The sequence below is a fragment of the Artibeus jamaicensis genome, unplaced genomic scaffold (assembly GCF_021234435.1).
Source record: "Artibeus jamaicensis isolate MK-2021 breed Jamaican fruit bat unplaced genomic scaffold, CSHL_Jam_final scaffold_754, whole genome shotgun sequence".
Classification (NCBI taxonomy): domain Eukaryota; kingdom Metazoa; phylum Chordata; class Mammalia; order Chiroptera; family Phyllostomidae; genus Artibeus; species Artibeus jamaicensis.
In genome coordinates, this window is record NW_026522054.1 from 3,125,815 (window position 1) to 3,152,486 (window position 26,672).

Sequence of the window (26,672 nt, forward strand, 5' to 3'; positions counted from 1 at the left end):
AGCCCATCTCACCTCACCTGGTTCTCATTGGAACCCAGTGGTTTTCAACCCTGGCTGCATGTTTCTTACCTGTGGAGCCTGTCCAGTTCTAAACTAAGTCGATTAAATCAGAATCGTGGTGGACCAAGCCCAGAAAGTATGCATTAAGTTCTTTAGGCAATTTTCACAGGCAAAATGTTGGGACCACGGCCTTCATGAGAGATTGCTGCGTAAAGGAGGTAATTTCAATGTCAAAGTGATCACTCACGTCAGACCTGGACTCTTAACCAGACAAGTGACACTTAGCGGTGTGAGTCCTTATCTGGCCAAACACCAGAAGTATTTGCAAATGGAAACATTTAAAAGTATATATCAAGGGCATGTGGGGGGGGGGAACTTTAGGTAGCCTATGTTTGTACTATATTCTCATTACATTTTTTACTTCCTGAAAGTAGGCCCTGGAAAAGCACCTTAGAATTCTCAGCAAATTTCTTTTTTTGTTGTTGTTAAAGATTTTATTTATTTATCTTTAGAGGGGAAGGAGAGAGGGAGAGAAACATCAATGTATGGTTGCCTCTTGTGTATCCCCTGCAGGAAACTGGCCTGCAATCCAGGCATGTGCCCTGACTGGGAATCGAACCAAGATCCTTTGGTTTGAAGGCCTGAGCAAATTTCTTTTATACAATAAAAAAAAAAAAAAAAAAGAGAGTCATGATTAGTTTTAGGCTATCTATTTGAAACTGGAAAAACTCTCAATCTGTTCCAAGGACCCTGCTAACATTTTAAAGATCTACAAAATAGATTAGAAGCCCCTTATCGGTCATATTTTATCCCCTCTGTTCAAAAAGCACATTACATTTTAAGGGAAATGATGTCAGCCAGATTTAGATTTATTTTTATGCTTGCCAAGCATTATTTTGGATTTGAATCAAATCTATTCCAGTCATTCTTGAAAAACCTAAATAATACAACTTTTAAAATTCTTCTAATGAATAAACAGAAATGCTTACTCCCTAGACACGTAAAGTACCATTCTTTAAAAACAGGAAGAGGAAGTATAAAATATATCATCTGCTCTGCACTGATTGTATCATGTGCTTCCACCATATTTTACAACTGGAATACTTCATTTGATTCAGAGACATAAAAGTAGAGCTTGGCAAACATAAAAATATCTACTAACTCTGGCAGGTACCATCTTCCTTAAAATATATTCTACATGTCTCTACCAATAACTACGTAATATGAAAAGTACAATGATTTAGCTTGATTGGAATAACTCAGTGTAGACTAAAAAGAAATTCTGAATAGGGTATAGTTTTTAATTTAAAAAGTTACTACATTTATTTATTTAATTCACTGTGTGTTTCACAATTTCCCTCACACTTACTCGTGTAAATACACAGTTGTTTTTTTTTTTAAAGATTTTATTTATTCATTTTTAGAGAAGGGGGAAGGGAAGGAGAGAGGGAGAGAAATATCAATGTGTGGTTGCCCCTCATGCCTCCCCTGCTGGGAACTGGCCTGCAAACCCAGGTATGTGCCTTGACTGGGAATCGAACCATGGTTGTTTGGTTCGTGGTTGTTTGGCCCGCGCTCAATCCACTGAGCGACACCAGCCAGGGCGAAAAATAGTCACTACTTGTAATGAGGTCTTCAACATCACTACCACGAGGAATTTCAAACTCAGATACTTTTGAAGTGTACGTGGCGAAAACAGTGGAGACAACTCAAAAGCCCATCAACGAACAGGAAAACAAAACGTGGCATATTCGTGCAGTGAGACATTATCCAGCCACGAGAAGGAATGACGTTCTGATAAACACCACAACGTGGACGGACTCTGAAAACATCTGCTGAGTGAAACGGCCCAAGACACAGAAGGGAAAACACTGTGTGATTTCCCACACATGCAATACCTACGGCAGGCAACTTCCTGGAGACAGAAGATGGGTTAGAAGTTACCAGGAGCTGAGGGCGGCAGAGGCAAGAGGGAGTCACTGCGTAATGGGGACAGAGTTTTGCCTTAGGGTGACAAGAAAGATCTGGAAACAGTGGTGACAGCCGCAGGACAGTGTGACTGTAATTCATGCCACTGAACTGCACACTTAGTAACTGTTAAAAAAAATGGCATATTTTATGTTATATATTTTTTCCTTTTTCTTTCTCTGTTATATATATTTTATCACAATAAAAACAGTAAAAAGGAATTTATATGGCCATGTAGGAACCGTCAGTCTTTAAAACAGGTACCAGCCTCAGTTACTTTCTAGTTTGAACAAGGAAGGCATATTCTGCATGCATTTGCCCCTGAAAAGTACAAAGGTTTATTTTTACCTCAAAGAGACACCGAGGTCACATGCCAAGGGGGACCCTGGGACATAGAAAGCAGTCTAGAGAGCCCCAAACTGTAACGACCCCGTCACTGGAGTCGCTTTCGAATATCAGAAACTGCGCCAGGTCCTTCGGTGGCTTATTTCTAATCCGAACGGGCCCACAGAGGAATCACTCATTTTGTGTTTTAGATGGAGGCTCTGAGCTTGGAGTTGGAGAGGCAAAAGCCGCTCGCTCAGGACCACGGTCCCGGAAAGAAGTGGAACTGGATCTGGAACCAGGCTGTCCTGCTCTGAGTCCGGTGCGGTGCAGCGCAGCACAGGGGCTGAGGGGGCAGGTGGAGGCTCTGGGGCTCACACTCTGCCTCTGCCACGGAACAGCAGGGTGCGGCCTCAGGGAGTTTCCTAGCATCTCCGAGCTCTACTGTTCTGCTCTGTAAACGTGGAGAATTTTAATAACCTACCCCGAAGAGTCATTTTTGAGGCTTAGCCAACACAGGTGGAAAGTACTTTGTGCGGTGCTTGGCCCACGGCAGACGCCCAATGAAAGCCAGCCACTGTCACCTCCGAAATAATCTCTGGGATGGCGTGAAAGACTGGTAGGTTTACTCTGGCAGGTCCCTTGCCTTGCAGTAGGTTCTGGAACAGCAGGTTCCCAAACCTCCTGGGAATAGTTAGTTTTTGAGCTTGTTCAGAGGTTCTAGCCTGGGAGTGCAGGTACCGGTATACTCTTGACAGAAGGCCGGTCCTCTCCTCTAGTTGAAAAGGTTGTCCTCTTTGACTGAGCGCACTGCTTCAGGAGGGACACACATGGATGGGTGTGGGAGGAAGGGGACACCCGCCCAGCCAGCCAGATCCGCCGAGGCCACCCTGGCCATCAGTGGGCTGACAGACGTCACACCCAGACCGCCCTCACACCCAGGAATGATTAGTTCTTGATGATAACCAGCACCATTTGAGAATGCTGCGAAGTGTTAATTTATGACGGGATACCTGAGTTACTTTCTGGAATGCTTAAGCATCTGTTCTGCACGCCCTATTTCAGATGATTCAGATAGCCAGAAATGAGTGATTAAGGCCCCTGGGTAAGGGCAAAATTACAGGTCATATCTGCAGCTTTGTGCTGGGCGCTGAGTAAAACTCTTCAGACCACTACTTGCATTCAATGCTCACAATTACTTGGCAGAGAGCTAACTTTAGTTCTATTATATTCATGAGGAGACCAAGTATCATATCTTGGCAAGAGTCACAGAGCTGGTGAGTTTGGAGCCAGAATTTGAATGAGTGATGATCCTGAGACGGCACTCTTGATCATTGTGCCCTAGTGACAGCCGGGAGAAAGTAAATGAGAGGATGTTTCCCTCCCACCGAGGTATGTACGCCAATGAAGAATCTCCACCATGCCGCAGGGGACGCATCTCCAATGACCAAGGAGTTCAAGTTCCTGGAAGTTCTCTCTTTCCCTGGCAAGTACGGGATCCGCACAATACACCATTTCCTGTATAGCCTATCTTCTGCTGAGAACCATTCAAAACAACAACAACACCACCACTAATTACTGCTTGAGTTAAGTAGCTATGACCAGTGAAGCAAGTGCTCCTTCCTCTGGACTTCAAGACACTTTGCCTCTTATTTTATAACGACACAGTTTAATTCTCAACAGGTAACTGTAAACTACTTTCTAATACTGATTCTTAGGGTCTTTCCACATGTCTTATAATTGTTCTTAGAAGACATCTGCCATTTCTCCAAGTTGTGGCTCAATACATCGTTCCCATTTGCTTGCCCTGACTTCTCCATTCCAGAAGAGCCATGATACTACCCCTCCATGGCGGTCTGTCCCCCACACGGAGTCCTTCCCGAGTACTGCCTTATGTCGTGCATTTTTGCACATGTGGCCTACTGCATGTAAGCCATCTGCATACCCACAGCCCGGCCACAGATAACTTTCACTCTTCACAATGTCTAATGTTGGGCCTGGCACTTATCAATACATGAATGAGGGAGGGAACCAATTTTCTGTTTTTCCTCTCTGAAAGGGGGAAAGGCAGGCCCGTGGGCTCCCGTCCCCTCCCTGCTCCTACTCCGAGAGGTAAAGGAACCTAATATATAGTATTGGTTGTATTCTAAACACATTTCAATTGGAATATTCTAATTTAAGCAACAGGATACCTTCCTTAATGGGATTTCTAATCAGTACAGTCCTACTGCTTTGGAAACACTTCTAGCTATTATTTTTGCCTCTTCTTTCTCCTCTTTTCCTCTCCCTCAGTTTGACACCAGAATGTTTATCAGCATTAAAAAAACATACATAAAAATAGTATGAAAAAATGTGACAAACCATCAAAAGGGTGATGTTCTGGAACATCCATATCTCATCATAAGAAAGCACTTGGACAAGGCGGAATCTCCAGGAGACAGAGAGCCCGCTGATAAACAGCATTTAAAAATATGCTAACGTAGTATAGGACCTGGAGTTACGAGTACAGTTGAAAGAGCCCTTGTGCCTATAACCAGCTCGCAAAGACCCAGCAACCCTGCGGTCACGGCACAGCGCTGATTCTGGCAGATTTTGCCTTTTAAAAGCAGGACCGTGGGTGCTGCCCAAGTTTCCACCCGCTCTGGCAAAACAGCATCCCAAATATGTCCCCTGTATAAAAGCTATTTGACATGTTGGCTCATACGGCTGAAGAATGCCAGGCAAACATATCGAAGAGAGGCTGATACAAAACTCGAAAAACCACAAAACTTCAAAAGCTTTACTTAAAACAGATAACAGAGTTATCAGAGTCACAAAAACTGTAGATTTCTGGGCTTGATCCGAGGCTGACTTGACTTCATTTTTTTATACATCTTAAAGAATCGGATGAGATTATAAACATCAGGAGTTATTAAAATTAATAAATACAGAATAGCTATATACGGAGTATGACTCAATTGCTTTCTTTAAATGCTTTAAGGAGACTGTGTGTGCCATGTTTCTGTAATTCATACAAATGAGGCCTAAATGCTATATTTTTACTTTTGAAAGAACCCAAGGTTCTCCAGATGCAACCCCAAGTTTAAATCTGAAAATTTCCAGTCCAACTGAAATGTAGACGAAGACCGCTCTCAGATCAAGTAGGTGTTCTAGTGACCCCGACTTCAAATGTGGCTGCTCGCAGTCAATTCCGGAGATTTTTCACAGAAATTTCAGAGATTTACTGTGAGTACCAAGAATGTAAAAGAGCTTATGAATACATTTAAATACTGATTGCATACTGAAATAGTATTTTTGTCTATTTAAAAACACCTTATCATTACCATGAATTCCACCTTTTAAAAAGTGATTTAACACGGTCACTAGAACACGAGATTCTGTAGGAAGCTCACGTGTCCCACAGGCACTGTGAGATTAATGCTGGCCCTCCCCCCTCCCCCGCCGTGGCAGGGCCCCATCCCCACGAGCCGTGGCACGCAGTGAACCACTCCATTAGAGAGCCTTTCTTGCTAACGTAAGATATGCTGTAGACACTTCCTGGCTACAGACAGCAATATTGCTACAATCAAAGAAAGTGAATACTTACTAAAGGAAATGAACACTACATGCTTTTATTTATTTGTTTGTTTATTTATTTATTTCCCTGGGCCCCCTTTTTTATTTGCAGTAATATCAAACCATCCATTTACAAGGTTTCTGGTCTCCCATTAGCGGGAAGTAACTAGGAATGTTTTTGGGATGGATCTTGTAGTTGTCTGCGTCCACTTTGGTGGACACAAGGAAGGAACACTTCTGGCACCGGAACATGGGGCTCGCGGCCTCCTACTCTGGCTGGAGCCCAGCAGGATCCCCGAGCGTGGCTGCACCCGCACTCGGTGCAGGAAAGGAGGAGAGATGCTCTTCATTGCTTTTCACAGCCAATTCATTTGAGAGAGTGAACAAACCGTCATCATTAAGTCATATGTACTAATCACTTAGACCTGCAGACTAAAACACAATTTTTTTCTAATATCCTACCCTGAAATAAGTTTACCAAAAGAATTCTCCAAGATTTAGTACAAATAGTACAATTCATACCTGCTTTCCTCTTTCCTTTCTTTAGACAAACACCAAATAAAAACGCAGGTGAAAGAGATGAAATACAACTCGGTCAGAAGCTGACTTAGCAAGTTACAAGACCCCTACAAAATCTAAAACAATTATGCTTGTAATGTGAATCAATTTAAAATTAGGTGTTTGGGTACTGCTTTTTAAATAAGGTAACAGCCATACTGCTAGAAAATCTCTGGGAGGGAAAAGTAGATTAAGAACAACCTTTTCAAAACCCACAAGGCCGGCTGCTGATAATTTATTCATTTATCTGTGGCCATGGACAGCATCCCGATTTTCCGTAAAATCCTCCTGCCTGTGCTGCGATACCACAACGTAAAAGATTCAAAGCGCCACTAGACAGAGGACTGGGTTTTTGTAGAAACCATAAACCATGAACTATGATGTTGGGTCAGGTGGGAATGGGAACATTTGGTATGGACGGTCAGGTGGGAGATGCCAGAATATCGTAGATGCTTTTAAATTTAGCCTGTAAATACTCATTTATATCCTCCTTTCAGGAAGAAACTCCAGGACCACTCTATCCCCTTTTTGGTTCTTCTTCATATTCAAATGCTCCTGGCACTGCATAAAACACTGAACAGCAATTATAATTACTGAGAATGCCTCGCTCCATTCTTTCTCATTCTTCGAAATCTGAGACAGTACCGTACAAAAGTAAACCAGGTTGTTTTAATATTTCTTTAATAAGAATAGAAAATTTCATAACAAGGAATTCATTCTTTTTTTTAAATTAAATTTATTTATCTTTAGAAGGGAAGGGAAGGAGAGAGAGAGAAATGTCAATGTATGGTTGCTTCTTGTGCACCCCACATTGGGGAACCTGGCTTGCAACCCAGGCATGTGCCCTGACTGGGTATTGAACCGCGATCTTTTGTTTCGCAGGCCCGTGCTCAATCCACTGAGCTACACCAGCCAGGGAGGAATTCATTCTTAATATAGAAAAAAGACATCACAGAAAAGTCATGCCATCAGATGAGAAAGCTAAACATGTGAAGAATATATAACAAAACTACAAGAACATAAAAGGATAAACAAAAATAAATGATCAGTGATAGCCACATGTGAAGGCAATGACTCTAAGGGAGAAAACCACCAACATGAACTTTTATATATGCAGAGAAGACACTCTTAAAATATGAAAAAAAAAAAAAACCCCAGCCCTGGCTGGTGCAGCTCGGTGGACTGAGCATGGGCCTGCGAACCAAAGGATTCTGGTCTGATTCCCAGTCAGGGCTCATGCCTGGGTTGCAGGCCAGTTCCCAGCAAGGGACGCATGAGAGGCAACCATACACTGATATTTCTCTCCCTCTCTCCTTTCCTTACCCTCTAAGGATAAAGAAGTAAAATCTCAAAAAAAAAAAAATATATATATATATATATATATTTAAAAAAAAAAACAACTGAAACTATGTGAGTCCTAAGCCCAAACAACCTTGGGGCAGATAAAGTGAGTGCAAAGAAGCCCAACTTGTTCCATTTTCCCCGGTCCCCCCTTTCAAAGTGGGGCTCAGTTCAAGATCGCTTACTCATCCAAAGAGCCCTGAGTTCAAAAACCAATTACATGCGTGGAGACACGACAGGCCACCAGCCCCACCGTGGGTGCACCTGAGCCCCGCGGAAACAGTCACCACGCACTCTCCCCCTCTCTCGTACATGGACCTACCACACCGGGTTTGCTCACAGGTGCAGCACAGACGCAACTCTGCGGAACGGCAGGAGCTCAGGGGCATCTCTGGACACGCAGCAAAGCATTTAAAGAAACAATTTCTAACTTTTTTCTTCTACTGAACCATTAATTGGGAAATCTGCCTACTTCGGGGTGATGATTTAAAATGTTCTTAGGAACGGACCTCTCTATCACCTGAAGATAAAGGGTGGGCAACTCCTGGCACATGGCATGATCAGCGGGCACATGGCATGATCAGTGGGCAACACATTTTCTTTAGTTTCAGGGGATAAACACCACACACACAAAGGTGTGGAGGAAGGAGTCGTTTCCCTGGGTTCACACACAAATTGTGCTTATTTGGTTTTAAATGCTTCTCTGTTACAGAACATATTGCAACCACACTCTGAAGCCACAACAGCCAGATCTAAGAACTTGAAAATGCCTTTCGGTTCACACCATAACCAATCTTTGCAAAACAAAAATTATGTTTACGGCTACATATAGACCTTCATGAAAACTGTCTTAACTGACTGTTAAACTTTGAGCACTTTGCTTGGCAGTCTACACTTTAATCATGAAATATACACACAAAACTATTTTGTTAATAATGTATTTTGATAATTTTTTCTAATATACTGACAAAATAGTTTCTTAGAACTTTCCCTTAAGAGGCCTGACAAAATAGTATCATCTGAATAAACAGCTAATTATCATCGACAGTCACTGAACACTTACCAAATATTTTTATATACAAAATTTAATCTTCACACAGGCCATACCAAAGTAGTTCTGTAATTATATCCATGTTATAGGGAAGCCACAGCAAGATTCAGTAAATAGGCCAAGGTCACATAGCTAGTACATGGCCAAGTCCAAATGCAGAGTCAAGGAACCTGCCTCTAGAGCCTGTATCCTTAATCACTATTATCCTCAACCACTATGATTTTTATAAAAATTAAAAAGAAATCAACCATTTTCACATGTATATTTTATACACGCCAGACTGCTACCTTTGAAAGGAAGAAGCAACACAAATTCTAGACTCTTGAAATGTTTTTCAGACACAGAGTTTAGAAAAGAGGTTGAGGAAAAAATACAATAAAACTCACCAGTAAGATTATTTATTTGCTGTACTCCTTAAACATGATGAACTCGGGTTTTTTTGGTTTACACATTAATCTATATAACACGCTTGATAGAAATCATCAAATACTGGACACATCGCCTTGTACACAGAGAATAATTCGCACTGGGCAGATCACAGGTGTTTACAGAACAAACACCACGGCTAACGGGGAAATAAAGTGCAAGTCTCACACTCTGAGAGAGAACCCCGAAGGCACAAAGTGACTGATTCTGTACCGCTGCACGTAGATTCGTTCATAAATTATGGGCACACGTGCTGTACTAATAGATAGGTGTATACTCATTTTGAAACATATAAAAATAAACAGGAAGAAAGGGTGAAAGAATTCTACCTCTGGCAAGGACAGACCAGCTCATTTCAGACACGTCTTCATGATGATGATAAGAAAAGCTGGCAGGAATCTCTCTCAGTGGAGAGGCCAGAAAAGCTGAGCAGAGTCACGGAGCTGGCAGAAAAACGGGAGTTCAGGGCCTGCCGAGAAGTGGGAAGCCCGGGGCTTTCAGGTGGCACCTGTGAGGGCTACTCTCCAGGGGAACAGATGCGCCTGAACTAGACCAGCCCTCACAGGGGACGGACGCCCAGGGGAATCACCTCCAGCTCTGGATGAATTAAGGTGAATCTGCACTAACTTGATGGCCTGCTGACAACATAAATTCTCTCTGAAAGAAGGAATCCAATAATGGCTTAAATAATCTACACACGTTTTCATCCATAATGACTGATGTATAATACAACACGACCAGGCATTTAAGAGATTAAGATTTGACAAAAAGCTGGGAAGAAAGTAGTTAACAGAAATAGACTCATAGGAGAGCCATGTATCAGAGAACTTTAAATCAGCTATTGTTAAAAAGTTCAGGGACTGAAATGAATAGGAAAGAACGTTTCAGAAGAGAACTACATTGATAATACAGTGTCGAAAGCTAGTAGTTTGTTTATTTTTTAAAAATATTTTTTAATTTTTTTGTACCATATTTTTATCTTTTTTTTCCTTTTTATTTATTTATCTTTAGAGGGGAAGGGAAGGAGAGAGGGAGAGAAACATCAATGTATGGTTGCCTCTCGTGAGTCCCCTGCTGGGAACTGGCCTGCAGCCCAGGCATGTGCCCTGACTGGGAATGGAACCGCGATCATGTAGTTCGCAGGCCCACACTCAATCCACTGAGCTACACCAGCCAGGGCGCAAGTAGTTTATTTTGCTCTTTCATCTAATTACTAGATTTGACTTCTAAGAGGACAGCAGAGGGAGGGCCAGAGAGAGCGAGAGAAACACTAACTGCTTGTCTTCTTGTACACACCCCAAATGGGGCTCAAACCTGCAACCCGGTTATGTAACCTGACTGGGAATCAAACCTGTGACCTTTTGGTCTATGAGAAGACGCTCCAACCAACTGAGCCGCCCCAGCCAGGCTGAAATGAGTGTAAGGTAATTCCTGAATTCATTCAAAACAGTGTCCAATGACTCTTCAATCCATTTAAGAAAACTTCATTTAAATGAGTCGCTAAGGGGGAAAACAAGAACAGTAACTTTCCTCAACCCTGTTTTCTACTTTTAGATCCAGTCACCGACGTGCTCGGGGCCTGGCCAGGCACGCTACCCTACCGTGGACAAATCTTCATCTGCCGTACCTCTTCTTATCTCACACCGATGTATGAATGTTTTCTCTGTGGTAGTTTTAGAATAAATGCTAGCCTGAATGAGGGCTTATATCCCTAAACATTTAAGTTCTAACTAAATTAATGCATAGGTCAGACATTAATCCAATACTGTCTCTCCCGGAAGCACACCAATCTATACGTCTGTACCACCGGCAACAGTCTTAGGTGACTTAAGAGCTGACACGTTACTGAACGGCCCAGCTGTTTACACTGTGTTTGTTTACTTATCGCAGTGTTTAATAAGTAAGTGCTCTCCTTGAGTCCCCGTGGTTTAGTCGTAGTTACTAAGACTAAAGACAGAATTGACATTGAACTCAATGATGGCAATGGATGGCACGGAATCATATTCAAATTAACAGAAAAAATTCCACTGCATTTAACTTCTGACGAATGAATACATACTGTGCTGTACTTTGTAGGGGAGAGGCAGCAAGACAAAAATGTTGGCTGGCGGCGATAATAAAACTATAGCTCCAAACCATGAATCATTAGTGGGGGTCATTAAATGTGCCTCTCAGGATCCTCTGAAAGATTTCGAACCAGAGCGACATGGTCAGGTTTACATGTTAGAAAAATCACTTGTGTTGATCCTTCAACCTCTTCGTAATGAGAGGTTCCTTCTCCCTTTTCCTGGATGATGGAGAGGATGGTGATAGGAAGGGAAAACGGCAGCCGAGGGGAAGAGTTAAGGAAACAGGTGAGACAGCACTAAACAAACGAGGGTGCAAAGGCTGAGGAGGTGGGTGGCACCCGGGACACCGCGGAGGGACAGGCCTTCTGCTGGGGAAGGGGCTGCTTGGAGTTGGGCTGGAAGCATTTTCATTTCCTCATCTGCCTGGAAACAGGGAGGAGGGGACCTGCTGAAGGTGGGTGGGGGTTATTGGGAGCAGGGGCTTGGGAGGCATCCAGAAGGTGCCAAACAGCCAGTTGAGGGCCCACCGAGGGCAGCTCCACGATAAATCCGTCGTCTCCATTCTGCTTGGTCGTATACACTGTCTTCAGATATTCTCATGGTGCAACCCCCTGCCTCCCCAAAGAAGACTCTTTCTTAAAGATATTTATTTATTTCTAGAGAAAGGGGGAGGGAGGGAGGGAGGGAGGGAGAAAGAGAGGGAGAGAAGCATCAACGTGTGGTTGCCTCTCATGCGCCCCCAACTGGGGACCTGGCCTGCAACCCAGGCATGTGCCCTGACTGGGAATTGAACTGGTGACCCCCTGGTTCAAAGGCCCATGCTCAATCCACTGAGCCAGACCAGCCAGGGCCAAAGGTGACTCTTTTATCCTAACCTTCTACATGAGGACTAAGCATCAACAGAAATGCTGGAATCTTCTCACTGCAATGGAGAGATTTCTTCTATTTCCCTCCCAATTTCCATTTGCACTCCTCTTCTTTATTCTGCATATCTCTGCCATTCTTACTCCTGCTGAATGCACTCCGCAAAGTCCTTGCCTCTGGTTTGTTTCATTGAAGAAAAATGAATTCTTAAACTCCTGATCTTTTGTCATTGTACTGAAATGTACACCAGAATTTTATTTTTTTAAAAAAAGTGATAGCCCTGCATTTTAAATCAGAAAACTTGAATTCTGTTATTATCTCATTCCCTAGGATCTAAATTCCCTCTGCGATTCCTCCTAACTTTAACATTTGATGATTCTAGTTGTTAGTTCCCAAGTTCTCTGTTGTCTTTCACTGTTTCAAGTCTAAAACAAGTATCACTTTCTGGTTCATTGTTCTGTGAGCTGCAACACTTGTTACCGACTCAAAAAGTATAGCTACAGGCAAACTCACACATTTTCTTCCGCCATGGTTCAGCCCACCTTCCTTATCTTGAAAAACAAAGATACAAGGTTGTCCTTTGAATGGGAACATGATGCTCCGGCCCCACACCCAGGAGAATACTGGTTCTGAACTATTTGCACAACACAGGTGCTAATGCTTTGTTTTGCACCCAGTGCTCTCTGTAATCAAAAGCACACATTGGGCCAATATGAAAAGGTTAGAGGACAGGAAACAAAGTAAATAAATCCCCACGTGGAGACTGAACTCTGACCTCAGAAGCAGAGTGCTGAGCTAGCCTGATGTTACTGTAATCAATCCCCACTGTCGACGATGATTAAGATATACTTACTAGATACAGGGAAAAGGAGAGGAGATACAACCTGCCCTTAAGAGTTTACGCTTTCCTAGAAACGGCTACAAACCCTGTCCTAACCTTCCTTCTTCCCCCAAAACTTCTGTTATAGGTAAAAATGTGATAAATAACAGGTAAGTTCTTTGAGAATTCAAAAGAAGATGACTTATACTTGTAGGGAGGCTGTGATGTGTGACTTTAAGAATATTAAACTGTATTATAGAAACCAAGAAGGGAGATGAAAGTAAGAATAGACTCAAACAGCTTGACACGTCAGAGGTAAAACCTAGGGCCTACACGAGCCAACCACAGTCAGGAAGGAGGGAGAGAACCAAAGGCCACCCAACATGTATGACACCATGGAGGAGACACCGAACATTCATACGGACATCTGTGAGTTAGTCAGTCAGCCACCCACAGGCGACACCATTCTGGACATGCACACCCTTTTCCGGGAAACACAGATGACACGCACAACTGCTCATCACGCGAGCTGGGGGCCAGCTGCACCGGTCAGGTGGACCCGTCCCCTTGTGGCCCCCAGAAGGCAAGCGCGTGGTGCCTCCAGGCGCCTCACCCGGATGCGCTGCCCTGTCCAGCCTCTCCTCGGCCCACACCACCACCCGGGGGGGCTCGCCAGGCCGAGGGAAGACGGGACGGGGAACACCGTGTAACCCAGCCCTCGGGTGGGATGACGGTCCTGCTGCTCTGCTTGCACTTTCAGGAGAAGAAACAAATGTGAGCAACACACGAGGTGTGCAAGCGCAGGGTGTGTGTGGAGAACAGCAAGTGCCTGGACTTTGGAAAGGAAGTGTTGGAAAGTAGCGAGTGGAGACCTTGATCTGTCGAGGCGCAGCTGGTATCCCGATGGAAGAGGAACCCAAACCAGCGATTCTCGTACCCCTGTCGTGGGGGCCAACTTTTCTCCTTCCAGCAGGCTGCGAATCTTTTACTAGAAACAAGGAGAAGGCACACGCCTGCTGTTTAAAATTACTATGTCCAAATAAAACGTACTCTGTGGAAATGTCCTGGAAGCTTGCGAACACTTTCAATTTCTGTAACCACTTCACTGCAGACAGGCAGCAAACAGGCGGACGTCACCGGACCAAAGGGCACAGTCTGAGCGGCACTGGTCCAGGCTGGGGGGTGGGACTGAGAGGCTTCTGAGAGAGGGGCCGGGTTGTCAGAACCCTGTTTGGCAGACAAGCCTGGTGGTGATACACAAGATGGGTCAGAGAAGGAGCCGCAGGGTCAGAGAGGAGACGAGAGGCAGATGAGGCCCCGATGGAGGATGACAGCGATGGGAATATGAATGTTCGAACGCTGGAGGCAGAACGGATGGATGGTCTAGACTACTGTCTTGATGTGAAAGGTGGGGACAGTAAGGAACCCAGGACACCTCCGGGACTTTGACCCCACAGTCTCTCAGGCAGGACACAGGAGGAAAAATCATTCTCTTTACTAGGTACCTTCTGAGTCACAGCTTCGCTCCTGCCTGGCCCGTCACCCCCAGAGACCGGACCCTCCTTCCTCCAGTTGTTGGTGGTAGAAGAGACCACAGCGGGAGAAGGTGCATGAAAGACAAGCGGCCCTGGCAAAGTTGTGCTTAATTTAAGCTTTTTGGTTTTTGTAAAGGTTGTTATTCTCTGTGTGAAGTCAGTATATTTGATTAGCACATGTATCTGAAAGTTTCATCTCACTAAAAATAAGGAGTACTTCTAAGAATTTCCTATTTGACTGGTATGTACAAAACAAAGGTTTACAATGGTCTTTCACGTTGCAACCAAAAAACACCTCTACAAATTCAAAAGATGTTAATTATACTGGATACCGTTAAAATAATGAGAAACAGTACACACTGGAAAATAGTTTTCCTTACGATATGAGCAGGTGTCTCACGCATTTCACCTGTCAAACGTCTCTCCCTTCCAGCTCAGGAACCGGCTGGGACACGTGGTGGAGAACAAAGCAGCTGCCGTTAAAGGGAATCAACCCAGAGCCGAGTAACGTTTCTTCAAAGTCACAAAGGACAGCTCATCACTGAACAGACTGGAGGCCGCATTCGCTAATATCATTTCGTGAAAGCTTGTTCAAAATGTAAAGCTGTAAAGTACACTGTCTTCTTGGGACGGCAAGAGAAAAATAGCTCTTTGACACGGAGGGAGTTGATAAAAGGTGACATGCTATTTAATGAGGGTTTCCCCTGGAAAGTCCCACAGGGCCGGTCTCCTAGTATCTCGACTTTTTATACAGCCCTTACCTAGTTCTGTCTTTAGGCCCTTTTGTACTGTATGTGCTTTCCACCCCCCCATAGGCTTTTTAGTATTTTACAATTCTGCCATGACATAAAAATAGTACCAAAAATTTGAACAGAAACTACAAAATAGAGAACAGTATTATATCAACATTAAAATGTCCTGATTCTCATGCCTGCACTGTGATTAAGAGAACGTCCTTCTTCTTAGGAAAGTCACCTCTGGATAGATTTAAAAGTAAAAGACTCTAAAATGGTTCAGACAAAGCCCATGTGCGTGTAATTGTGTAACACACACACACACAGAAATATTCACACACAGAAATATTCACACACACAGACAGCAAAGGGAGAGACTACACAAACTCAGTGAATCCATGTGTGGGATATTGGAGAGTTCTTTACACCACTTTTGCAATTTCTCCATAAGCTTGAAGCCAGCTTAAAACATGACCTCCCAAATCTTTATACTTCTCTAATTTCTTTTTTTTTCTGGCCACCTTTAATAGAAGAGATTCTCTTATTTTTAGAATATTTCCTTTTAGATAAGTGAGTGACAAAGTTTTATTTGTAACCTTCAACATTAATAATGCATTTTAAAGTCCATCCTGCCTCTTCTCCCCCCCCCCCCCCATGCCACCTGCTTACAGCCTCCTTCCCCTCCCACCTTCGGCTCCTTATTCCCATTATCTTTCTAAACCTTCTCACCAGCCTCGGGGGCCGTTTTACTAATTCATGCTTCTGTTTGGGGATTTTGCTGACTCGTTATGTTTAATCGTTCAAAGACAAAAATACTCTTTGCTTTAGAATTTCCCCTTTACTTCTGTTTCCTACCAGATAATACTCCACGGGTTTTTGTGAAGTGAATTTTAAACATCATCTGAAGTCACGTAACCATTCTTTCCTAAATCTGTTTCCTTAGGTAAAAGGTACTGAGAAAGAGACTTAGTTTGGTTGAACAAGCACGTACCAGGCACCATGGCGTGCCCAGGGCTGCCTTGTGGTGAGGGCTGCAGAGGAAGCAACCCGCGTTCTTTTGCTTCAGGCCCTGGGCAAGCGAAATGGGCGCATGAAATGACTTGTGAAAACGACCACAGCAATAAGTAAGCAGGCACAAGAGAGTGTCTGCTAGACAGTTTGTGACCTATGGTGCTTATTTCATTTAAAAACAAGTCTTTGATATGTTTTAGTGTAGACTCTGTATTAGCCAGTGCCTTCAACTTCGACGGGACTTTTCTCAGGCCAAATAAGAAAGAGCCTTGCAATTTCCTTTCCTCCTTTCCCTCATTTGCCCAAACCCTTCATCATGGAGCTCAAAGTCCACCTTGTGTGTGTCCATCAGAGATGGCGCAAGCTCTGTGGCCAGGCGGCCTCCGCGTGGGGCCCCATCTGACAGCTGTTCGACCTTGAATGAGCTGCTTAACCTATCAATCAGTGTCTCATTTTGCTTACCCATTAAATGGTGGTGCTAATAATAACTACCTAATGGGACTGTTGGGAGGATAAAAGAGTTCATGTATGCTCGGCACAGAATAAACATTGTACAAATATTTGCTTTCTCATACTATTTGTATTTCTCATCTCTATTATGGGTGCCCTTAACAACAAACTTAAGCATTCTATGAAGCCATTCATTGCAACTAGTGATTTTTTGGAATTGCCTGTTCTTTCCTTTCTCTCTCTTTTTTTTTACCCTTCTCTTATAACATCTGTTTTAATGTAAGAATGATATCTACCTTCCTTCCCCAATTTTTGGAGTGAATTGATGTTACCAGAAAATGTGCATTTACCACCCAGGGACTCTGCAGAGCCCTGGCAGCTTTTATTCTTCCTCTTTGCCTCTTCTGTTTTTACTGACTGTGCCCAGGAGGGTCTGTGTGTGCACTCCACTAGCTTATAAACTCTTCTCGAGGAGGCGACAGATACGACAGTTACAGAACACCTTACCTGCTGCCTCTTGTCTTCACTAGAAAATGTGTGATTTCGCAGGTAGTAACAGAGACATTTTACTGCTGTCATTCAAGAATGAAGCATGATGGGAGCTGCCATCCAATATCAGCTCTACTCTTAGAAACCTACCAAATACTTGTTCTCAGGGTTTTCCCCAACAAACTTGAACGCTGGAGGAGAGTGTGTTCATTTAACAGATACTCCCTGAGTGACCGGGTAGCTAGTTCTAACCCAGGCGCCAGGAAGAAGCTGTCAGGAGTGCTAATGCGTGGGAACCAACCGTGCACAGTCCACATTCACAGGGACCTGGGTTCCCACCTCAGGGCTACAACTTAACTTCCTACATAATCTTCAGCAAGTTACTTATCTCCGTTTCCTCATCAGTAAAGTGGGGGAAAACAGTAGGGTTTCTAAGAGAAGGAAACAGGATATGTAAAGTGTTAGCACCCTTCTTCGCATCCATTAAATGTTCAATAAATACTATATATCATCAACAGCTATTTCAAGAGAAGAGGCCGGGGGCAGTTAGCCAATGAACTTGGATTTTAACTGCCACATTGGGACAGAAAACAGGACCTTGAGACTGAGTCAAGGAATGGGGTGTTGGAACTTAGAGCTCCACACATAATCAGGACCCTTGCAGATCTCTGCTCCCCAAAAGAACGGATTTCGAGGGAAGGGGGAATCGCCCAGTAGCAAAGGGATTAGACGTTTTTCTGTCTCTGCCTTGACCTTCTTGAAGAGAGGGGCTTCCCTGAGAATTTGTACCCATGAGTCTATTAACGCTGAGGTTTGGGGAACCACAGAAATGCTTTTCTCAGCTGAGAATTAATATAAAAACCAGCCCTGGCTTGTAATACCACCTGCTTTTCTCCCCATTAGTCGGCCTCCTCCCGGCATTACTTGCTTTCCCATCTAGCGCTGAGTCTGTCATCTCTACTTCCTTAGCCCTCTTAGACTTCGGCTCTGCCCACCTGTAAAACCACAGAACGGAGCAACCTAACCACTTTCTCTGCTCTTAAACCCCAACTGCTATCTACTGCTGAAGAAAATCACAACCGTGTGGACTGGTAACTCTATAAAAAGCGGTACCCGCCAATCTCAGGTGGACCCCCAGGGCCGGCCAGGCACCCTTCCTCACAGAGCTCCCAGGACCACAGCCTCCGGAGCTGTCCTGGCCCTGTATCCCTGGCCTCTATCCCTTTCCCATCTCTAGCTCGGCTGCCTCGCCGGGGCCACAGGTGAACAGAGGTTATCAGAGGTTGGATGGAAACCAGTCTCTCCCCCTTCTTATCTCAGGAGAAGAATGTCTCGATCTGCGGTTCAAGGGCAGTCTTTCTGCCTGCACCTACTTTCTCACCCTCTTCCACTTCATCAGGGAGCATGTCTCTGTCATCAACCCACCTACGGACTCATTCCTCTCGCTGGGTAGGGCGTCCTTACAAAGCATAGGTCTCCTTTGCTACCGTGTGAACAACTCTTTGGTTTTCCAGCAAAAATTCAACCATTAGAATTATCTACCCGTAATACGTACAAAGGGCAAACACATGATTTAAAAAACCCAAAACACCAAAATATTCTATAAGGTATTAAAGAAATATAAAGTGTAATTGCTAAATGGATGAAAAATACAGGGTAAGATATTTAAGGAAGATTTTTTTTTTAAAGAGTCGCTACGCCCTTTCTTATATAATCTACTAAGTTATCTTTAAGTTAAAAAACTACTAAAATGAAGCTTATATAAAAGGATCTTTACAAAATTATAGCTGCTAATAAGAGTTAGAGATTTATAACTAAATTCATTCTGTGGTTTCTATCTTTTCTTGGGGAAGGAAGGGTTTTTGAAGAACCTGATGAAAGCTAAGAAGACCCTCCTCAGAAAAAGGCAGATACTACCACTAAGTTATAAATGTTATTTCAGGGAGCTTACAGATCCCTTACAGCTTATTTTGGGGCACCTAGTTAAAAAGTCTGATGATTCCCCCCCCAAATTATATTTTTATTCTTGTCAAATATGGTAGCTACTGTTTTCCATTCCTACAATAAAATATCTAAATGTTTATGACATCGATCCTTATCCTGATAGTTGACATAACAGTGATTCTTATCTCTAGCACATGAAGTTAACAGAAAAACAGGAAGAGAGTTAAGTGTAAAATTAACACAGCTTTTTTTGTACTTAGTCATTCTAGAGATGTATTTTGATGGGGTCTGGGGAAAAGAAAACTATTCCAGGGAGGGTAGTTTAATGCTTGCTTAGAAATTCCAAGACAAAGATAAACCTATAGAAGAAGAAAAGTTATCCCAGAGGACGAGAACTTCTAATGCTTGGAAGCCTGCTGGTGGAACACAATTTTTCCGCAAAGATGTTTTATTTCAGTGGCTGACATTCCCTAAGAAAACCCACATGACAAGAGGAGACCCTACTACAGACAGTCTAGTGCAGACCAGTCCCCATGCATTCAAAGTTTCCCTGAACTCCAAGTTTCTTCCTGGCAAACCCATCAGGCATCCTAAGTAGGATGAGAGAGACTGAACAGATTCTGACTGCTACATTAAAGTTTTGTCCCGTTTTCATTATACAAAAAAACCCGGCAATTCTGGAATAACCATGTTTTCCTCAAGTTACAATGTATTCGCCTTTTTTCCCTCTTTGGAGCATTATTACTTTTGTTATAGAAAAGGAAGGAGAGGAAAGAGGGAAGGCATAAGATTTGTACTACTACACTTTCTTCAAGTTTATAATAAACCATGTCCTGTTCTGACTTTTTAGCTTTCCATGGATGACAGAAGAAGGAAAAGAAAAAAGAGGTTAGGAGAATGAATAAGCTATAGAGTGTTCTGGATATCCCTTTACGTAACGTGAGGCGCTAGAGCAAATGAAAACTGCAGCGAAGACGTTACGAAATACATGGTTTTATACAAACTATTACACAAGTCCATGGAAGCTTTAGTTAATTGGGCTGGCCAAAAAGTTTGTTTTAGTTTTTTTCCATAAAATAAGAGACACACTTTTTTCATTTCCACCAATAATTTTATTGATTTGGATATTGTGAGTATATCACCCACGCAGTATAACATTGATTATTCCCAAAAAAATGTCTTGATTTGATCACTATCAACTTCAACTTGTCCACCCAATCCATGGAGCATCGTCCAGCCAGAAACTTCCAGCAGGAACATTTGCAAACCACTTGTGGCACGTTCAATCAGTCACAGCACCTTCTCCACCCACCGCACCAATCTTTTTATTTGTTTGCATTTCAGCTGTATTTCTACCTTTCTTGAAATAATAAAGCATAATATGCCAAAAATGTTGCGTATTTTCTCCCATCTTCAATATTAAAGTGGCTATGCAAAATTTCACCAATTTTGGTAAGTTTTTAAAAAATGCACGAAGATATGACAGCTGTCACAACACAATCGAACAGAACTGTTTTGAATGAAGTTAAAGACAACTAAGCGCTACTAGAGACATCTTACAAAAAAAAATTATGGAGTTTTTGGCCCACCCAATACAAGACTAATGTTCTTACAACACCTGTTTGCTCAGCCTAGTTAAGTGTTCCTGGAGCAGAACTTCTTGTTCATCAGTTCTTTCCACATATAGGTATAACCTTTGAGGCTTTCAGGGAAGGCTTTCAGGAACCTTCCCTTTCAGGGAAGGCAAGCCACATATACAAGGTCAAATCCTTGCTGGGTTGACTAGGGAATCCCTAGGTTTCCCCAACATACAGCTGAGAAAGGACAAAAACCCAATAGGCACCAATATCCACACATTTAAAATCACCCAAGAGGCCAGTGGATAGAATAAAAAATACCCCCTGAATGAAATACTTAAAACAATTTTTTTTAAAGTTTAGGTCAATTTGAGATAGATGTTTCTCTGGCTGGTGACAATATGAGCTTTGGTGGATACAGGACTTAGAAGATCAATTTTAAAACTAAAATTCAAGTGTAAGACTTAGAAGACAAACCGCCTTTTCTTAGTTACAAAACATTCACACTATGATTAAGATAAGGAAGTCACACAACATTGCTTCTAATTTTGGCTGTTTACAGTAGCTACCTAAGGCTAGAGATAGAACCCTAATTGGCGTGGCAAAAATCGCCACAACCAAACTGTAAAACCTGTTGGAGCAAAAGGAACCTAGTGATCATTTGTAAATTGTTGAAGAAAATAAAGCCCGATGACTGAATTTGGATTAAGAAATCACAAATGCATATACATAAAGTCTTTTCCAGGAAACTAAATTTCATAATTTTCTGGTTAGCATAGTTTCTACAAACTTCATTCCTCTTTTCATCCAAGCTGACCTCGAGGGAAGAAGTTCTGTTGTTTACTTGGTATGGATCCTTGTAAGACCTGATTTGAATAAAAAGTTTTCATTCTCCACGAATGAAAAAAAATCAAAGGTAATCTTTGGTGCTTCATAAGCTAATCCTAACTCTCTGCTAGGCTTCAGTAAATGAAATAAATTTTCACAAATATAAGTGGTATCCTCACAAATATGCAGAAATAGCATTCTTTACTTTACAATAGAGCCCACGTATTTTTAAATAAAGCATTTTAAAATCTATACTATAAACATTATTTTAAACTGTTTTTACCTTCACTCTCAAATTATAAAACCACAGCCACCTAATTCACTGAGTCTGCAAAAGGTCACTCACGTAGAAAAACAGTATTTATTTCATCTGGTATTACTTTTCCAGGAAAAACAGGCAAAGTATTCTCACAGAAGAATTTAATACATATGACAATTACAAAATATTGTCAATTCCTAAAGTCTCCTAGGTACTGTTCATTAAAACGTCAAATGCCCAAATGTCAACAAAGGTGACTAAATTTGTCACTCACTGCTTCTGAATTCTTTCTGAAAGGGGAGTTAAAAGGGAAAAATCATAATTTGTGAGTATTTTCACAGACACACGCACAGTTTCCTTTCCACGTGGCTACTGATGATGAAGAACGGGAAGACCTGAGGGTGGCAGGGAGGACCTGCTATGGTGGCAATAAGTTTCCATCTCCAAATATGTCACAGAGCAGAATGTCAAAACTGTGACGAAACAGTGTAAGAAATCTCAGGTTAGTGTAAGAATCAGAATTTTTAAATGATGCTTCTTCTTCAGACATGATTTTTATCATTCATGGAGGTATAACTGACTGATGATGTTTTTCTTTAAAGAATATTATACGTGCATTATTTCAAATGCATGAAAAACAAAGGTATTCCCTGCTTAAAGGAAATATAATTTCCCTCAAGAAAATGATTCCTAAATAAAGCTTGTCTTCATGTCAATCCTAAGGGCTCCTAATCGGAGCGCATGCTCCGTAACACAGGCATATTGAGTGCTTAATTTCTCAATAAAAATATTAGCCTTGTAGAGGCCAATTAAATCGTATTGGAACTTTTTTTTTTAACTGAAAATTGGCCCTGGCTGGTGTGGTGAAGTGGACTGAATGTCGGCCTGTGAGCCAAAGGGTCCCGGATGCGATTCCCACTCAAGGCACATGCCTGGCTTGCAGGCCAGGTCCCCAGGAGGAGGAGCATGAGAGGCAAGCACATATGGATGTTTTTCTCCCTCACCTTCTCCCGCCTTTCCCCACTCTCTAAAAATAAATAAATAGAATCTTTAAAAAAATGAAAAATTGCTAGACTATCAATTATTCTTCCTTAAATAACTTTAAAAAATTGCTAAGACTAACATAGGAACAAAACAATTTATTCTCTTTCTTATCCAACTAAAATGCTGTCAACAGAGAGCCATTTAAATACAAATGAAAACACTGTATGAGCCAACAGAACATGCGTGTCTCTCCCGTGGAAGCAGCAACATTCAGTGACTGCCCACTTGCCCAATTCTGTCCGTGACCCTGAACACCCCACACACTCCCAGCACTGCACCAGGCCTGTGAAGACTAGATTTTACAGAGGAAGCCTGTTTACCGAGGTAGTTTAAGATGTCTTTGTAGCACAAAGGTTGGGGAGGGGGGAAGTTTTTTCTATTACATTACACTGAGTACTAATTAGGCCTTCAGATGAAATTTGACATTAAAAATACATATGTAAAATAGTGCAGCTAAAGTAATAGGAAAGTTTATTAGAGTACAGAGGTCAAAATTGAACCATGACTGGTCCCTACGGCTCCCCACTGAGGTCGATTAGCGGCAGGGTTACCTTCCTATCCTTCAGTTCTAACAGCTCTGAAAGGAGAAGTTCCCATGCAAATCACCACCTCTGGTGCAAAAGGAACTTAAAGCCCCCATCTTGCCAATATGTCAGTAGCTTTCTATAAAAACAGCCATATTTCCTTTTAAATTTCCCTTAAGCCACCACACACACGTAACTCTCACTACTACGCATACGCACAGTTTTACAGCCAAAAGCCAGATCCTCTCCTTTAAAAAATTTTGCTCAAGAGTTTATCTTTTCCTTTGATAAGGAACACCGTGGTATACAGAAGCGCATTTACAAAACTCTCAGCTATACCTGAACTTGATTCAGAAAAGTTAACAACAGCAGGTACTCCACCTGTTTGTTTACCATAAAGTTCAAACTTTCTGTAGGTCCTTAGCTTCTGCTTACTAGTGATGGATACAGTAGCCAAAGGCCTTGACACATTGTTGACACACACACGCAAATGAATGTAACAATGACACTTCAGGAAATGACTGAACCCGCTGTCATCCTATGACCCTCACTAGACAGGCGCTGGACACCTGTTTACCTCCCTTTGTTAACAGAGTCAACACCAAGAGGAAGAGACTTCTTGGAACCTTCTTCCTGCATAGACATTTTCAGGTTGAATGCAGTGGCACTTTAAGAAAAGGATTTTTAAATTTATGCTATAGAATATACCTGACTCTCAGGGCAAGACATCTAAAGAATCACACAGTGAGAGAAATGTGCTGTCCATTGAGGTCCTAGCCATCAGTGACCTGCAGCCACTTGAAATGTGGCTAGTCTGATTTCAGATACACTGTAAGTTAAAACGCACAGCAGATTTCACAGAGTCAGTATGAAAGAATGTGAAATTATCGCATTACTAACTTTTCAAATGGATTACAGATTCAAATGATACATAGATTTAAATCAAATATATTAGTAAAAATTAATTCCACTCTTTTCTTTTTTCTGTTCATGCGGTTAGAAAACTTTAAATTGCTCATGTGGCTTTCTATCCTGACAGTGAACAACAGCTATCTTTTGGCATTTCCCAATTATATACAAATGTCATTTAAAAGTCAGAGGAGAAAGCAGTATTTCCCCTTCTCTACCAATTATGTTGAGATAGTAATAAAAATAACTTAAGAAGAGTGTAAAAATAATCAGCAGGATCACTTAGCTGACACCATCTGAAAGGAAGATTACCTCAAAAAAGCAAAAATAAAAAATAGCACAGGATGTGAAAAACCACACCTTTTAAGAAAGCTACGATGTTAATACACAAACCAAGTTTTTCTAATAGAGTAGGTCTAAAAGCTGATTGTAAGGTTCATCTTTAGAGTAAAAAGGACATTTTTTTTTCATTTCCAGGACCTGAGGCCATGGAAACAAAATGCTTAAGAGTCTCTATTATTACAACACCTTCAATCACAAACAAGTTATTAGCACTGTAAACGTGGAAATAATGACCATAACCTAATTCTTGTTTCCAAAGCCAGAAGAAAATAACTACATCAGTTTCTCTAGGGCCAAGTAGGCTACCTTTGGTCCACAAATATTATGAAATAAAAAAGCATTATTTTAAGCTTTCTGCAGGGGTAGTATTTTAGCCAATGAGGTTCATACAAGTCACGATTACTGTTAAATGAAGAAAAAAAAATGTATTTTAAAGAAGTATTTTCTGAAGTGAGAAATTCAAGAATACGGCCCTACAAGTGAATCAGATTTTCCTCTACTGGAAGACATCGTTCTGCTTTGATTTAAAAATATTTAGGTCTCCAGGGCTCTGGGGGCCGGGGGATGTGTTTCTGAATCTGTGAAATATCTTTTAAGGGGAGGGAGAAGACAGTTCAAAAAAGGATGGTATTCAGGTATTCAGAGGATGCCAAAGTTACTACTAGAAAACTGTCAGTGGGGATACTGCCCATAAAAAAAATTAAGGAAATTAAGATCAATGCATCCCCAGGGCTCCCACAACAGTTGGTTAAATTCTGTGGTGTCCTAACAAATTTATAGTCCAAAAAAGGCCACAGTTGACTGTCAATTATTTATCCATTTGATATTTATCAGCTAAGTATAATATTGAGGCTTCTATTTGCTAGATGATGCATTCCTTAAATACTTTTTCCTTGTGTATTTAAATGCCAAGCTCAATTAGACTCCCAATACAGTAAGCAGAAAGGATTGCACATATTTCAAAATAGGGAGTAGCTTGGCTGCATTTCCTTCCTTGGTGGGAAGGGTAATGGGTAAAGTTCTAAGTATAATCCTTAAACACTGAAATCACTTGCAAAGAACTGAGTCCTCTAACATTACCCAGTGGGTAAAAAAGACTGCCAAATTTTCCATTAGAGCATCCTATTTTTAGTGTTTGGAACTGGTCTTTTAAATTGCATTCCACAGTACAATATGTTTGACTAAGTTTACACAGGGAACAAAATAAGCATCCTAAGGTCATAATCTTCTTAAGCTTAGAAAGCAATTTTAAGCTTTTAAATAGCATGTTTTTCCAATCTTAACTTTAAATCTTTTCAACACGCAAATTAAAAATTAAGGACATATTGACCCAGAGGGGGGAAGGGAAGGAAGACACCAGGTGGTTCCTGACAACCAGAGAGCTGGGAGGGGAACAGGTAAGCAGGAAACCAGAAACCAGGGTGCTCCAGGGTGGGGAGCCAGCCGAGCTGTGGGCTGCAGGATGGAAGAAATAGAGGCACAAGGCGGGGGGGGGGGTAGCTGCAGGCTCCTGGGGGAGTCTAGGGAGAAACGACTTCTGGCGCTCGTCCCCTTAGGGAGGCAGAAATTGGCGCGATGCGCAGGAACAGACCACACAGGCTAGAGAAGAAAACAAGGGAGCGGAGAGGGGGCGGAGGTGGGGAACCGGGGCTACACCTCACCCAGAGGGCAGAGGAGGCGCAGCTGGAGGAAGGCGCAACGGGAGGAGCGAGGGGCTCCAAAAGGCTTTGCACCCAGCCTTAAGCCGGTCAGTTCTCTGCATCCCGCTCTCCCTCTCCTCACCTGGGAACTGCAGGCGAAATGAGGGCTACCACTGGGCTCCGGGGCTGTCTGCAGCCCTACTCGCTGACATGGCGGCCGACGAGCTGTCACAGATCTTGCTCAGGTCTCCCGCCGCTCGGGGAGAGGAGACACCTCTGCCTTCTCGCCCCGCCTCCCTCTGCGCACCCCTCCCGGCTAGGCAGCCGGCGACCGCGGAGCATAGAGCGCGAGCGGCTAGAGAGAACGCGCAGAGGGCGGACGACCATAGAGTACACAGCCCGGATGGTCC

The 26,672-nt window shown here is 42.5% G+C and overlaps 1 protein-coding gene across 1 annotated transcript in view; it reads right to left on the reverse strand.

Annotated features, from left to right (window-relative positions):
- The window catches only part of CNST (consortin, connexin sorting protein), a 64,530-nt gene extending 37,877 nt beyond the window's left edge, over positions 1-26,653 (reverse strand). Inside the window, exon 1 of the mRNA XM_037138824.2 lies at positions 26,405-26,653. The gene's annotated coding sequence lies outside the window, so the exon portion shown is untranslated. The remainder of the gene's footprint in view (positions 1-26,404) is intronic.
- Between the last annotated feature and the right edge of the window lie 19 nt (positions 26,654-26,672).